General features: G+C 41.8%; 1 long non-coding RNA gene across 2 annotated transcripts; it reads left to right on the top strand.

The window, feature by feature from the left end:
* Positions 1-858: 858 nt before the first annotated feature.
* Positions 859-14,321, top strand: LOC111272720 (uncharacterized). 2 transcript variants are annotated; one of them, XR_002687683.2, is made up of 3 exons: positions 859-1,050; positions 1,711-1,764; positions 13,222-14,321. It is a non-coding gene; the product is annotated as an uncharacterized LOC111272720 (long non-coding RNA). The 2 variants fall into 2 exon arrangements; XR_002687682.2 differs by lacking the exons at positions 859-1,050; positions 1,711-1,764 and adding an exon at positions 6,163-6,861.
* The last annotated feature ends 213 nt before the right edge of the window (positions 14,322-14,534 follow it).

Here is a 14,534-nt window from a genome sequence, read left to right as displayed (position 1 = left end):
CATATATGTATGTGTACGGTGATGTATTTTTATGAGATTTTTGATTAAAGCAACGTATTATATGTATAGCCACGAACCTCTTTCTCATACTTTGTAAAACAAATATGTATTGGTCATTTAGTATACTTACATATATATTATGTTTTTTCGATGCTTCTCTTCTCATCACCATATAATTATCCGTGTTGTTTTATTTTTAAAAGGTTCTCCACCTGATTTTATTGGTGACTTAAAGATGGCGACCTTAGGCAATAAATTTTGATCTAGACATCGGACGACGCACGTACTTCAAAACGACAATGAAACATTCGAAGAAAACACGAATGAAGTTGAAAGAAGGCTGCAAAGCAACGTCAACTTTCTCCTTAAGCCCTCACAGAAAATATACTCCGTTCGGTTTCGGTCTTTATTCTCGCCTGCATATATATACACATATGTATAGGATAAAGGTGAGGCTGCCAAAGTTAGAAAAAACAGGGGAAATGCTTTTGAGTAACTAGGTGTTTCATTTGAGTATCTTGCTAAAAAAGACATGGTGTCATCGCAGGACATCAAACAGGCCGTGCAGGTCGTAGCAGATTTAATTTTTGTCCGACTACATATCATAACCTTACGATGCACTCCACCAAAATCTGTAGCGTCCTCGCGTCAACAGGAATGTTGTGATAATGGCGGCAGACGCATCAAGCGCAATTTTCGGGTTCGCGCAGGTGGCGGCCGTGGCCGGGGCATCGACGTCGGCTGCTCTAACAGGAGCAACTATCTCAAGAAAAAGGCAAACGGAAAGGGATCTTTTTTCGTCGCAGCAGTCTCTTCCACCGACTCTGCCGGACAGCAGTAGCAAATACAGACAGAACTAAGAGCAAAAGAAGAGGTGTTTTTCTTCTTCACGTCCCCGCTCGGGCTCGCTGCAAGCGTTCGTGCTTAAAACACTCGAGGCATTTCTGAATGTGGTACAAGAGCGTTATGTGCGCCATTGTGACCGTCGGGTGCATTAGTTAGTATTTGAAGTACACCTTTGCATCGCTCAAAATGTCTCGCATTCTTCGAGTAAGTCGACCTCTCGTTTTCGTTATCGCTACTATTTCCCGTCCTTGTCAAACCTTTATTTGCATGTCATAGACTGCTGTAACCATTCCATCAGCTCCACAGCAACAGTTATTTAATTTCGGTATAGTTCTCTGGCCGAATAGCATTGGTCCAGGCAACGAACAGTGAGGCTGCGGGGCACAGCCGGTTGTGTACTTCGTTTACTTTCAAGGGAGATGCAACGTTTCCTTAGGAGAGAACAGCGTCGCCGCTACTGCCGCGGTCAATGCTACAACGCGTCTCTGCGCTCATGTTAACCACCCCTTTGTCCAACCTATTAGCCGGTTTTGCGTTACTCCTACTAGGGTCTTTGCCCTTTTACACACTCGACCGAATTTAACTATTTTATATTTTGTTTATTTTTTTTTATCGAATTTATATTTATCGAATTTAACTATATAATATTAGGGGTTTGTTGAGAATTGATTTTTATCAGATGTAAAACAAATTTATAGGTAGGCAATTGCACACTTGCTCGAACCTGGCCCATAATAATAGCCTCATTGTTGATACGCTTAGCTTAGACTATGAACGTGAACAAAAGCGCCAAATAAATTATCAGTATGTGGTTGATTTAGGGATTTACATCTTTGGGCTTTACCTTTTATTCTTATGTTACAGGGATTCATGTGAATAGAGGTGGAAAATGGTAGTAGATATCATATCAGCAAGCAGGTAAGTCTACCGTTCAAAAAAACATAGGTTTATAATTTTAGTTGCCTCCACTGAAGACTTACTAAAAGTACATGGTATTTTTCGAGAAAATTTTTGTAAGTGTATATATATACTGTAACATCTCAAATGTAGGTTCAAATATAAAGATATCCAATTAATGATCTCTATCGACGACTGGAGGTATGAAACCTCGTAAAAATTGAACGGTACTTTTCATCCCGCGGTCCGCGTTTAGAAAACTTTCGTTATAGTCTTCATTGCCATACATAGGTAAAATACTTCCCTCTGATATGCGCCCTTAACCAAACATTTTATTCTGTACTCGGAAACATTGTCTATAGAACGAAAAACGACAAGGTCTGCAAAAAACAAGTCGTTCTCCTCCAAACGTTTATAAAGAAGGGTCTGCTCATTGTGTGGGCGCATTTATAATTAGCCTATATCTACGCTTTACTGGATTGTTGAGTATATACCGCGGTTTTGTCTTTAGCGAATCGGTGGCCTATCTGCTTAGTAGAAAATATTGAATTCTTAAAATAGTAAATATACGCGTGTATTTTGCCATTTGAGATGGTTTGCACGTCGTTTGTTTATATCAGTCTGGCTCATTTTTTGATTAGACTGTTCACCCACTCGGTGACGGCTACCTGATTTAACAGCATATATAAAAAAAGAACGTCTTATTAGACGGATTAAAGTAAGGTAGAACGTGGCTGCGCTACAGAATAGCATCTCGCACTGCTCTGAGGTTTAAACGGAGGTTGAGAGACCAACGATAGCTGGAGTGTTCCGGCCTTGGGACGAGCAGCTAATATCGTATAATGTCAAAAGATATCCATGCATTTTTAAAACTGTTTGGCTAGCGTTTATATTCAGTTCAGTGTTTTGCATTGACTTGAAACAGATACCAGTATAATTGATCAATCTAATTTTGCTCTTCCATCTACAAGTCCACCTATTTGCTGGTCTTCTCTGCACTATAGTAACACACAATATAACTTTACATACAGAGGGGAATCGCTTAGGAGAGTAGCAATAACAGTGGTGGCAGGCTTTGTTTAAGCTACACCACCGATTTTTGGTCTCTCGTGCTTCATTCGTCTGCGTTGGCAGTTTTTTTTTTCGCGGTGCTCTTCCTTTGCCTTCGTTCGTATTGTTTCGCTTCTGAATGGCCTTCACTTCCCGCCTCTACCATCGGCTTTGCAGCTGCCTCCCCTGGTGCACCTCAACGTTCCGGAAACGACAGCGGTGACGGTACCAACAGCATCAACAACAGTGGTAACAAAGAACGCGAAATTTTCTCTTATTCAGCGTTTTCCCTAGAGGCCCCAAGACTGTCTGATAATGTGCTCTATAGAAGCGAAATGCAACACGTAGAATGAGTGTTCGCCATTCCACCGTTCCTCCTTTCCGTTAGCACAGTGCCAACCGCTGGTACGCAAACGAAACATACGCAACAGCGTCGACGGCCTCGGCAAGCAGGCGTCAGCAACGACCGTCCGTCGACAACAGCGGTAGCAATCTTCTCTCATGCACTCTTCGTCTTGTCCTCTACGTATTGGCAGATATTTACTCGTGATTCTCCCGGCACCACTCAGCGGCAGCACAACAGCCTTCGTCTTTCTCGAACTCGTTCATTTTATGACTGTGGGGTCTGATTTTCTAATGGGTTGCGCCCCAGCCAGCTACCAATTCTCAAACGAGCGTGCGTGGATGTTCAATTTATTGTCTGCGTATGTCGTCAATCGGCGTGTGCGAACAAGCTCGTGCACAGCTTCGTTATGACTCGGATGTTTATCCATGCATGTAACCGTGTCTACTTGTTTGTCTAAATGTCAGTACTTTTCTTCGTAATATAGGCATTGCATTGAATCGTATGTTTTTGTAGGGACAACAGCGAAGAGACGGCTAGCGAGAGGGCAGGCGAAGGAACTACCAATAGCTCGAAACTGATCGGGTTCCTGCGTAAAAAAATTGTCCACAATGCATAGTTCGTACAAGATCCTGACAAGGGTCGTGTGTGACATGCGGATTTTGATTGGCAATGGCGACAGCAGCAGCAGCGGCAGATCTGGCAGCGGTCGTTTTTGAAACAGTCAACCGCGCACTTTAAGCTTGAATGATAACATATTTCTATGGTCAATCGTTAACTTGTTGGTTGCGCACGCGTGTAAGCATATAGAATACGCCACGACTGCCGTGATTGGAAGGAGTAAATCCTTTCTTCCAGAGTTTCGCCAGGTTTTTATCGCAGACCGACACACGCATACGGAGATAATCGGGAAGTGAATTCTTATCGGTTTTGTTGTATGTTTTTAGATTTGATAGTTTGTTCTTTGGCATATTCAGGATTGGCAGTGTTCACTGTGTTACCTGTGTAGTTTAGGATTATAAAATATTGCCGTATGTAGGTTTTCGAGGTTCAGTTGATAACGGTAACACGGTGTGAGAAAAACCTCGCTCGAAGACCTTGAACGTTGACAATATAAAACTAAACGTATTCTGTAGCGATAAAGACGCTTCGATTTTCCAGTGGATCGTACTATACTCTGTAATATGCTGCCTAGGAAATTTAGTTGCTATTATTTATACGGCTCCAACGCATTAGACGGTTTATCATTTTTGTTATGGACGTGCGACTAATATTGGTCAATGTATCTCGATTCAGAAGATAAACAATCATTATAAGGCTCATCAATTGTAATATTAAAGGACTTTCTGTAAAAGCTTAGCATCATATGGTTGCGCGGATACAAGAACAGCGAGCCTAAAACTGTGAAGATTTTCGAGCACTACTAATAAAATGAGCCGATGAACTTTTCTTCTTATAGAGATTAGGGTATTTTATACCTACACTATTATTAGGCCTTCTCTGAATATCTTCAAAATTAATTAGCGGGTTTATCTCACTTGCAGCTTGCTGAACTGCCTATTGTTTACCATAAACTTATTGTTATTTGGCCAAATTATGGCATTTTGTGTAAATACATCGAATATACAACTAAGTAACAAATGAGCAGCCGCTAAGAGTATAATTAGTGCATAGAATATATGAAATATATTCTTCGGGTTTAACATAGAGCGATTTTTTTGACAGATTCTAAAAATGGCAAAGTTTGATGTAGCCTGAGGCTCAGTCGGTCAGCCGCTCAAGCTTTACTTCCCCATTAATAATTAATGTGTGTATTGCCTGCGTTCTCTGAGAAAAGGTCGAAACAAACTTGACACGCCATTGGAAGTTAGGTAGCTAAAGAGGTGGAACATATTGCCTTTATGAGAACATGCCTAATTTAATACCAAACCTGAGACAAAATTATGTCCTCAACTTATTTGCATTAAGTATTCTTGTCAAAGGTTGACTGCGTTTGCTACTACAGTTCAAACGTTTTTGGCTTACCTTACGTCGGTAGTGGAAAGTGTTCACTTGTACTTACCAGTAGCCCCCATATGTGTAACAGGAATGAAGTCTAAAGGAGACTTCAGCATTTTCTACAGGTTTTTATTATTTTACGTACTTTTTACATAGATATCAGAGAGAACGCGAAGTTCCACAGCTATTGCAGTCTTTCACTATCTAACATCAAAGATACATCCAGATATTGCACATTCGTGAAAATAATACGAAAAGAAAATATATTCACCTTAGCAAAATGTAGATTGAAACTCTGCAAAGAAATTAAATTAAATTAAATATCTTAAGGTTTACATCTGGTACCATTATACGGCTACCTTTCAACATGAAACAAGGTATGTCTACGCTCAGATTCGAACCTGAACCATCAAGTTTTTTCTCAAGTTTAGCAAACGAATGTGATGTCATCCCGGTAAAAGGAAAATTAAGCATTTTAAGTTTAAACACTTTTTCAATCACGTTGAAGGACGGAGTTCTTCTACATGAATTCGCTCAGGTTCCAAACTGAAAATACCGGCGCATTTTAGCACCGGTGTTCTATGTTCCATATGATCTCTACTGGCGAAAAAAATTAAACAGAGAGCGCAAACTGCTGATCACTCCTGCACAACACAATCAATTAATTTGGTTTTCCATCATTTGTATTTCGCGCCATAAAGCTTTCTGAGTTCAACGACTGAACTGAACGTCTTACGCATTAGACACAAAAAAGAGATGTGGAAAAGTCCATGGGTACAGAATTTTTGCTGATTATTTTCTCACTGACAACGCAGAGTTTTTGGACAGGAATCGATGTGAACAAGCAGACAATCATGTGTAATGTGTTATGCGCGAGCGTGTCACGATACCGCTAAAAGCAGACTGCCGAGAAGAGAATGTAGGCAATAAATATGGGAAAGGGGAAGAGCTGCAGACGACAGATAGACAGGGAAAAACGCCTAATTCATGCTTGGGCTACGCTATGGGCCTGGTTTGCGTCTCCGCGCCTGCTTCGTATCTTGCCTAGACATGGTCGTTCGCATACCGTAGGCCACGGACTTTATGGGCCGTTTATAGCCGTGTTACTTGAATAGCATTTGGACCAGCTGGATCAACGCTATACGGAATGGCGTTGTATATGGCCCATTCTTTATACAACGAACATTAACGATATGGACTATGGCGCTGCTTTTAAGTTTTTTTTTTTTTTTTTTAACATTAGTAACTTCTAAATGAAGGATATGATTCTGTGTGAACTTCGTCCAAACCTAAAAACAGGGTATAGTAGTCAAATCGTTTTACTTTTGGGGAGTCTAAACGTATCTTCCTCTGTAGAACTGATTTTAGTACGTTTTCATCAGGAAGAGCTAATGTTTTGCAGCTGTTCGCAGAAGATAAGTTCGGTTTGTTATGGCATCGTGCTGCTAGCATCGAATCAATTCAATTATAAAGAAGCCTGTACATCACTGTATCGTGGGGACGTAGGCGGAGTTCGCCCTTTGTGATACCACAGCATATTCTTTGTTCGTTTCGCCTATCTTTCGTAAATCGCGTGATGTGGACATGTGTGGGAACGTGTTTAGGCCTAATGTTGTTCATGAATAGGAGAGTGTGCGGCGATAGCGTACAATTCGAAACGTTGTTTTGAAACACTGCTAACCAGTGATGTACTGAACGCATTGCTTTGGGCTTTGCCATTGTGTTGTGTAAGTATGTACGGTTGGAGGAAGACGCAACGCTGCTAGTAATGACCATACTGGATACTGCCTATTTTTTTTTTTTGATTCACATATCGTTCGTTGAAATGTTTATGCGAAATATGAGCGGCAAACGCGGGGCTCCAACATCGCCAGTGGACAGTTGCCCTTGTTGCATCTATTTGAGTTAGACCCTCCTCCGTAAATCTATTTGCTTCAAGTATGGGTATTGTAACGGGCGACTAGCACAACTTTTCTGTCGCGTAAGCACAGACAGATTGCGATCGTTTGACATCCGATATTAATCTACTGCTGTCAAGGTCTAGCTACAAAGGAACTGTGACAAATTTTCTGGATCTAAGATCAAGACATGGCGATTACACCCGAGAAGATTCGTAGAACGTTATTTTTTACTTTTTATCATCTTTAGGTTAGCGCGAACAATTTATACACATTGTGAATATCACTTAAGGACAACCATAATCGCCTAATAATTAACTCGTATGTTGTTCCTTTTAGCTTTTAGTCGCAAGGTTCGCACGGATCCCATTATCACTCCTAGTAACCTTTACACGAATTAAACAACCTCCTTACCCCCTTACCGCAGGTTACTTCTTCTGCCTGCCCAAAGTCTGGGACTTGTCAAGCGAAAAAAAGGGACCCATCATGGCATCGACACAGGCAGCCTTTACCGCTAGCCCCCCACAAGTGCAGAAGCCCCTGATCTGGTTTGCTGAGCCAACTCGAGAAGTTGTTCGGTTGTATGCAAAATAGCACCGTGGCTATGCTGCAACGCGGAATCAGACGGAGCAAGCGGACGAAAGGGTCGCGGCTGTCGCTGAATAACTATTGTAGTCTCTGAGTCTGGGCGACACAAATGTTAATACAGATTGAGCTACAAGCCCCATCCAATGCCCGGTACCAGCTACCGACGATTCATATCTGTGCCGTCTGAATGAGCTTGTGCAGTCCGTAGACGTAGATCCACTGAGCCAAAGTGCTTTTCGCAGCATATTTCTACCAGATGACATATGTCACTGAGGGCGCACATTGAACTGGTAGCTGTCCTGGGTTTAATTTGTTGCACGCTCGAATAGAGAAAGAAATAGCATCAGCAGCAGCAGCAGCAGCAGCAATAAAAAAAGCAGAACGACAGGAAAAACCAAAGGGCAAATGACGGTAAGTTCTCTGGTCTGTCCCGGTCCGATTTTGATGGGCGAACTGAAATGAAAGGAGGGCAATGGCAAAGTAAGAGGACGCAGTTAGGGATCCTGAAGATTCCATTGGGATATTAGGCTACTGCCATCATCCCAGAAGCCAATGTTTCGTAATAGAATTTTCAGAATAGTGATTTCGGATACGTGTAGAAGGAGAACGAATGAGGGCGACGCTTAGAAGGTTGCGGTATACTTCGCAGATGACTTGGAGTTTTGTTCGGGAGAACTAAGCTAAAGTCAGTATAAGGTAATCTCATTCCGTGTTTGAGTTCCGACCATAATTGTCCGCAATACTGCCGAAGAATATAATGTCAGAAACGAGTCATAGGTATAGACGAATGATGGTAAAATAAGGGTGTATAGTAAGTGGCAATTTTTGTTGATTCCAACACATACAAGCTCGCCAGCTTGATATTGAAGTTGGCTTATATAACGGGTAGAAACGGGACGCCAAACATGAGAAAATGTTTAACTCTCTGTTCAATGACCGTTCTGTCAATTTGTGGTGCATAAACCACTTGCTCAAGACGCGTACAATTATTACAAATTAGTTTGTGTTACATATAAAATATCAAAGCAATGCGTGGCGCTGACGACCACTCGTACAACTAAGTAAACGTCTAACGTTTTCTGCGCTTGCAAAAATAAGTAGCTGACGTATCTTCTCCGAGGACTAGGCGCCACGTCGTTGTAGCCTCAGAACAAAGCAGAATAGCTCTCACTTGTACATATGCATCTTTCCAGAAAATGTCAAAAGTGCTAAGACCCATTCACGCTCGATGCCTGTACACCAGTTATTGTGTTGGTTTGTTTTCGGGTTTGTGTCTAATAGCATTCATTGTATAAACGTTTAACATCGTCGAAATTCAAAGAGATCTGCGGGTGTATGCTAAACTCTTTGAGCAGATAATGAAGTTCCAATAAAATTACGTAGCAAATGTATTACTTGCTTGCAGTTATTACGGAAGCAAAGATCAATCGATGGCATGCGATCGAATTTACTCACACAGTTAGGAGTAACTTACGGTTTCGTACCGGAAGCGTTGCTCGTAAGAGAACAGCGTTATTAGGCATGTACGCTATTGTAGTATATTGCGGCTGGGGCGTGAACACGCGCTATTCTCTTCTTGAAGTGACCATTGGCACGTTGTGTTTTGTGGGGTGTCTCTCCGAGCGAAGAGACATGTGCAGAACGGCATCTGTGAGTCGTGAGCAGTCAGCATCTTTGATGTCTACTCTAAGCAAACGAGCTCGCTAATTCGTAAACAGTTATATTAAGAATCGTATAGTAAGAGGAAGAACCTTCGGAGTATAATTTGGACCTCGAATACTGAGCGTTTGCAATCAACGTAACTACGTAACTTACGCTACTCGGCAGCTGTTCGGATACGCAGCAGCAACAGCCTATCTACAAAGGAGAACCGAAGTCCTTGGGACGAGTCCTGTTTTTACTCGACCAAAGAGTCCAGTGCCACGGTGCGTTGTAACGCCAGTCCACCTAGATCCCATAATTCATTCCGCCAGGATAAATCATCATGCCCGGTAAATTGGGCAAAAACGTTTCGATTGGGTTTGAATTTTGAAAATAGTAAAAACGTTCGTAAAACTATGAATATCATTTGGGCAGAACAGGCTTACTATGACCATTACGAAGTGAATATCTTCGCAGCTTATAATTAGATGGTGTTCCTTTTAGGCATGCCACACTAGAAAAAACGCACGTATATCGAGTTGCGGGACCATGCTAGTACCGTGCCTTCCTAGTATTCTAGTAAGTCCTAGTATTCAAGTTACCCGAACATCCTGCGGCAGCTTGTTAGCTATATCCTGCATTTGACAAAATTGGCGAGTAGTTTCTTTTAGATGGTAATGGCTAAGGATGCGTGATTGCTTCAGAATAAGCTTTCTTGCTGTACTGATGTGCACATCCTGTTACACGTAGATTCATAGTAACAAATTACGGGAACGGAGAACTATTGAGTATAACGTTTAGCATATTTACGTAAGCGTAGGCTTTGAACAGCTTTCAACCTGGGTTTCGCGTCCGTTTATCAAAACTATCCCCTAAATTTAATTAGATTGCTTGACCTAGTTGTGGCAGGTTCTATTTATTTAATACAAATGGTCTCGTTTTAAGCGATCGTAAGCAGGGTTCCGATGCTAGCGATTATGGTTTGTAGCTTGATCTGCCATTAGGATCACAGGACGGAACCTGCCCATGTCCAGAACAACTCGTACTAAATAACTTACTTAAATACGTTTACGACTGACCGGTTTTTAATAAGCTGGTACCCGCACTATCTGATCATCTTCGAGATATAATTATCAAAGTACGCTGGTGCGAACAAGAAGCTTATATTGTAGTTTATGCTTAGATTGTAGACGAAGCGTACATATGGCTGCATTTGCTCATCATCCAATGTATATGACGCAAAAATTTCAAGAGTGAAACAACCGAAATTTGTATTGAATGGAACATAGCTAGAAAGCATACCGATCACACGGGTAACTGATGACATTTAGGTAGCTGCGCGTACAACAGCGACCTGCAGGGTGTTACTTTCGTTAGTAATAGCATCTTAAAGAAACGAACCGAAATCGAGGTTTCTCGCGCCTTTTTAGCACCAGCGGTAGTCGGGTAGCAGTTGTCCTAATGGGTTCTTAACTCAAAGAAAACGTTTTTTTCAGGACTTTCTACCATTCCATCCAGCCATTCGCCAGTAAAGATATTTCAATAGAGTTTTCGTCTCTACGTGTTAATGGACTCGCGTAGAGTTGCGACGCGGAGTTCTTAGTCAACCAGCACTACTCCAGCTAACGGTTGCCTCTAATATTATAGTAAAAGCACTGAGTAACTGACGTTCATATACAAAAGATTCGTTACATTAGTGAAAGACCGTTATGTCCGGATAGTTTTGGTGTCTTTTCGTCTCTTTATGCTTTACATACCGACTGGATTCCAGCGGCCGAATAGCTAGCTAGCTCTCTCGAATGGCCTAGTGACGGACTAATGTTATCCCTATCTGGGCATGTGTGTATTTGCATGTAGCTTGCGCATGTGTGTTTTGGTGTCCCTGCACCAGCTCCAGTGATTCGTGAACACCATTAACCAGTGCCCTATGTCTCTCTGTCTTCGGCAAAGGGTCATAGTGCACATAAGCCGAAACTGAATAAATAGCGGCTGAAAGCTGGGTCGCACCGCTTTGCAACGCGCCAGTACCCCGCTCGTTCTCCACTTCGCTGTGTAGGTAAGTGCCTTCCTAATAGTCGATCACTCCTTATACAACTTCAAATTTTCGCTCGGCAGTTGCAGAAGTGGCTGGCTTTGACGGCCGGGACGTATTATAGTGCTGCGTCATTATTATTACTACTATTGCAAAACTTCTTGCCTTCCCCCTTCGTGCACAACCTCGTCCAACTTCGGCTGGACCGAATTTTAAGGGGACTTTAAATTCGCTTAGGGAAAGTCCGATGTCGGCCTTTCCCCCTCATTAAGGCGCTCCTGGCGCTATTTGACCGCGCTTACCCTGCGGGAAACACGAAAAGGAACTGAGAAGAACTGTTGTAAATGACGTGCGCTGGTGTCCATTGGTTTGAAGTAGTCCTCAAAATGCATAGGGCAAGAAGTAATGTTTAGTGGGGATAGATCACCGTCGAGAAAATGTTAGAACGGAGTCTGTAAACCCGCAAAGCCTGAATAGCGCACGCAGACGGTTGGGCTAATCTTCAACTAATAAACAAGCTGTACAATGATAAGAGAAAGAACTGGAAGGGGCAAATGGAATGGAAAGATTTTGCGTAGGACTAGTGGTGTTACGGGATGGGACAGGGGCACGGCGTTAGTGGGTCGACGGCAGCCGTTTGAAAAGACAAGAACAAAGCTACAGCACTGGAGAGAAAGAGCAGTTAGATATTTAGCTAAAATCCCGCTGCAGTCGCTGCCCTCGCTACTGGGCTGGGCAGGGTATAGGGATACACTGACCAGCAGCTGTATGTGGTTATGATGACGACGATAACCGTCGGAGCAACGAGAGTCCTCGTTTCTCTTACACACGAACAACTGACAGCGGATCAAAGATACACGGAATCAAGCGGACCGACAGGTTGACATTTAATACCGTTGATGAAGAGACGGATGACGATTATAAAGCGCAATGGGAAATCGACCTGTACCTGAACGATAAAGGAGAATGATGGAGAGGTAGAGGCACCTGTGTTAGGCTAAAACGACACAATGAACTGAATCGCAAGCGGTGAGAGGTCATGTGAAACAGAAGAAGATGTAGACAGAAAATGAAACAGCTCGGATTGGCAGAAAGATAGCGTAACAGGCACACAAAATATACGAATAGACACGTCTGCTACTTCATCTTGTTTTAGGCAAAACGTCAATTCTTCATCAACGCTTCATATCGCATGGAGCTCTAGTAAAAAACCGTTTGCACGTCTTTAGATGCACATTTTGTTCCTTCTTGTAAAAGCGATAGACTCTCCTTGAATTAAATTAAGCGACAGCTGGATGCGTGTTTGTAGATTTGTTCGTAAACGCGTTGCTGGACTCCTCGTACCTATTGCAACGGACAAAGTATACATATAACATAGATCCAATAGGTTGCGCTGAGTATTTCCATTGTTCATGCCGTATGCTAGGAACAAGGCATACATAGATTTAATCGTGAAAACGTAGTTCATGAACTTCTAATCGAACAGCAAATCCTATCTTACTAAAACGATTCATATGACACGTGTCGAACAGCGACAGAATTAGATAGGATCTTCAATTAAGAGACGTCTGAGAAAGGCATCTAGAAGAATACAGCTTGTCTCAAACATGATTTTTGCATGATAGGCATCACGGAGGCGCTGAAGGCTGAAAAAAAACTCATGGCCGAACTCAAAATTGTGTGAACGACTGTCAGCCATAGAGTACCGTGTCGTTTGTACGGACCTACGGGTCTTTGTAGAGCGATTCGGTGTATCAGAAACGGAAATAGATGTCAATTTTGGTCGATCTTAGACGTGCAATGATAGTTTTTGTGGACACTAATGGTTTTATTGGGTTAGGATTATGGCTAGAAGGGTACAATGTAACAACACATTACAAGATGGTACTGCAACTAAATATTAAAACCTAGTATTGTGTGCTTTCCAGACTCGTCCAACTCTTCACCGATCAATTCCTTGGACTGGCTTATAGGGAAATCGGTGATACGGATTTTCAACTGAAATGCCACCGGTCAATATTCTTAACATGTACATCGAAGGCATCTTGACTAAAGTCTAACAACAACCAGTTCCTACTGACTCCGTTCACTGTGATGTTAAGACGTAGACACAATTCACGGTTCCCTCATGCACCGATGGGTCTACGGATAAATGGGAAAACTTTTTTCATTTGTGGAAATTTGCTTACGCTTATGATGTAATTTATACGCACTTTAGGCTTATTTCATTAACTTACAACATTTAATGAAAATGACTTGATGTAGCAAACTAAGTTCGCCTAATGTAAATGGATATTCATTGGTAAGGTTCTTCAGGCCTGTGGCACTATGGCCTGCTTGCTTTTTCTTTATGAATCGGGAGAATCTGTTGTTCATTCTCCGGGGCGAACCATAACAGAAAAAAGAAGAAACATAATTCAAGGCGGCCGATACAATCATATGCGAAGTTCCGATTCAAATTAAGAAACATCCTGGCAATGACAGGAGAACTTTGTTTGATCAGTTATTAAAATATTTGATAAGCTGCGTCTTAGTTACAACGATACGAATGCTTTGAACGAAGTAGGAAAATGCTAAATTAGTAAAAAAAAAGCACATTTATTTTTTTATAAACAGCTCAAGCGCTGCAAGAATTGTAGACTGACGAAATGATATTCAATCATGCAATACATATATATGCTTGGTCTTGAAGAAAAATTCCTACGATTGTTATGTATACGTATATATGAAAAGATTCTTGTGAGGAAATAGGACCGCTGATTGAAGACTGGCAGGTTTCACGAGAATGCGCTGTGTGATCGGCTGGTGGCTGGATGTACTTATATATGCTAACCGTTATCACTCGCAATGTATATCTTATCTCAACAACGCGCATATACACGCATGTTTAAGTAACAGCATAGAAACATAAACAATAAAAACGAGTCTTGCTATTTTGAGTTAGAGAACTTCGAGTGCCTGACGCGTCATACTAAATTAAAGCTGTAAGCCATTTGTTAAGTACGCTAAATAAAATCAAGTTAATGCACTGAAAGTAGCTTTTGATTGGTTTGAATGATTGCCTGAATGAAAGTTCTGAATGTCGACTAGCATTTGTAACAAAGCTTGAAGACAAAATGTAAAGTAAAAGCTTCAGCATTACTGATTCCGACAACAGAGCTTAGCGTATAGTTAGGAACCATTATCGTAACTTTTGTAGGTGTTGCATTGCCACTACAAGAATTTTCCCTTAGCCCCTCCT

Source organism: Varroa jacobsoni, unplaced genomic scaffold (assembly GCF_002532875.2).
Source record: "Varroa jacobsoni isolate VJ856 unplaced genomic scaffold, vjacob_1.0 contig03087, whole genome shotgun sequence".
Lineage (NCBI taxonomy): Eukaryota > Metazoa > Arthropoda > Arachnida > Mesostigmata > Varroidae > Varroa > Varroa jacobsoni.
The sequence above is the reverse complement of the archived record's forward strand: the minus strand, read 5'-3'. Positions and strand labels throughout refer to the sequence as shown.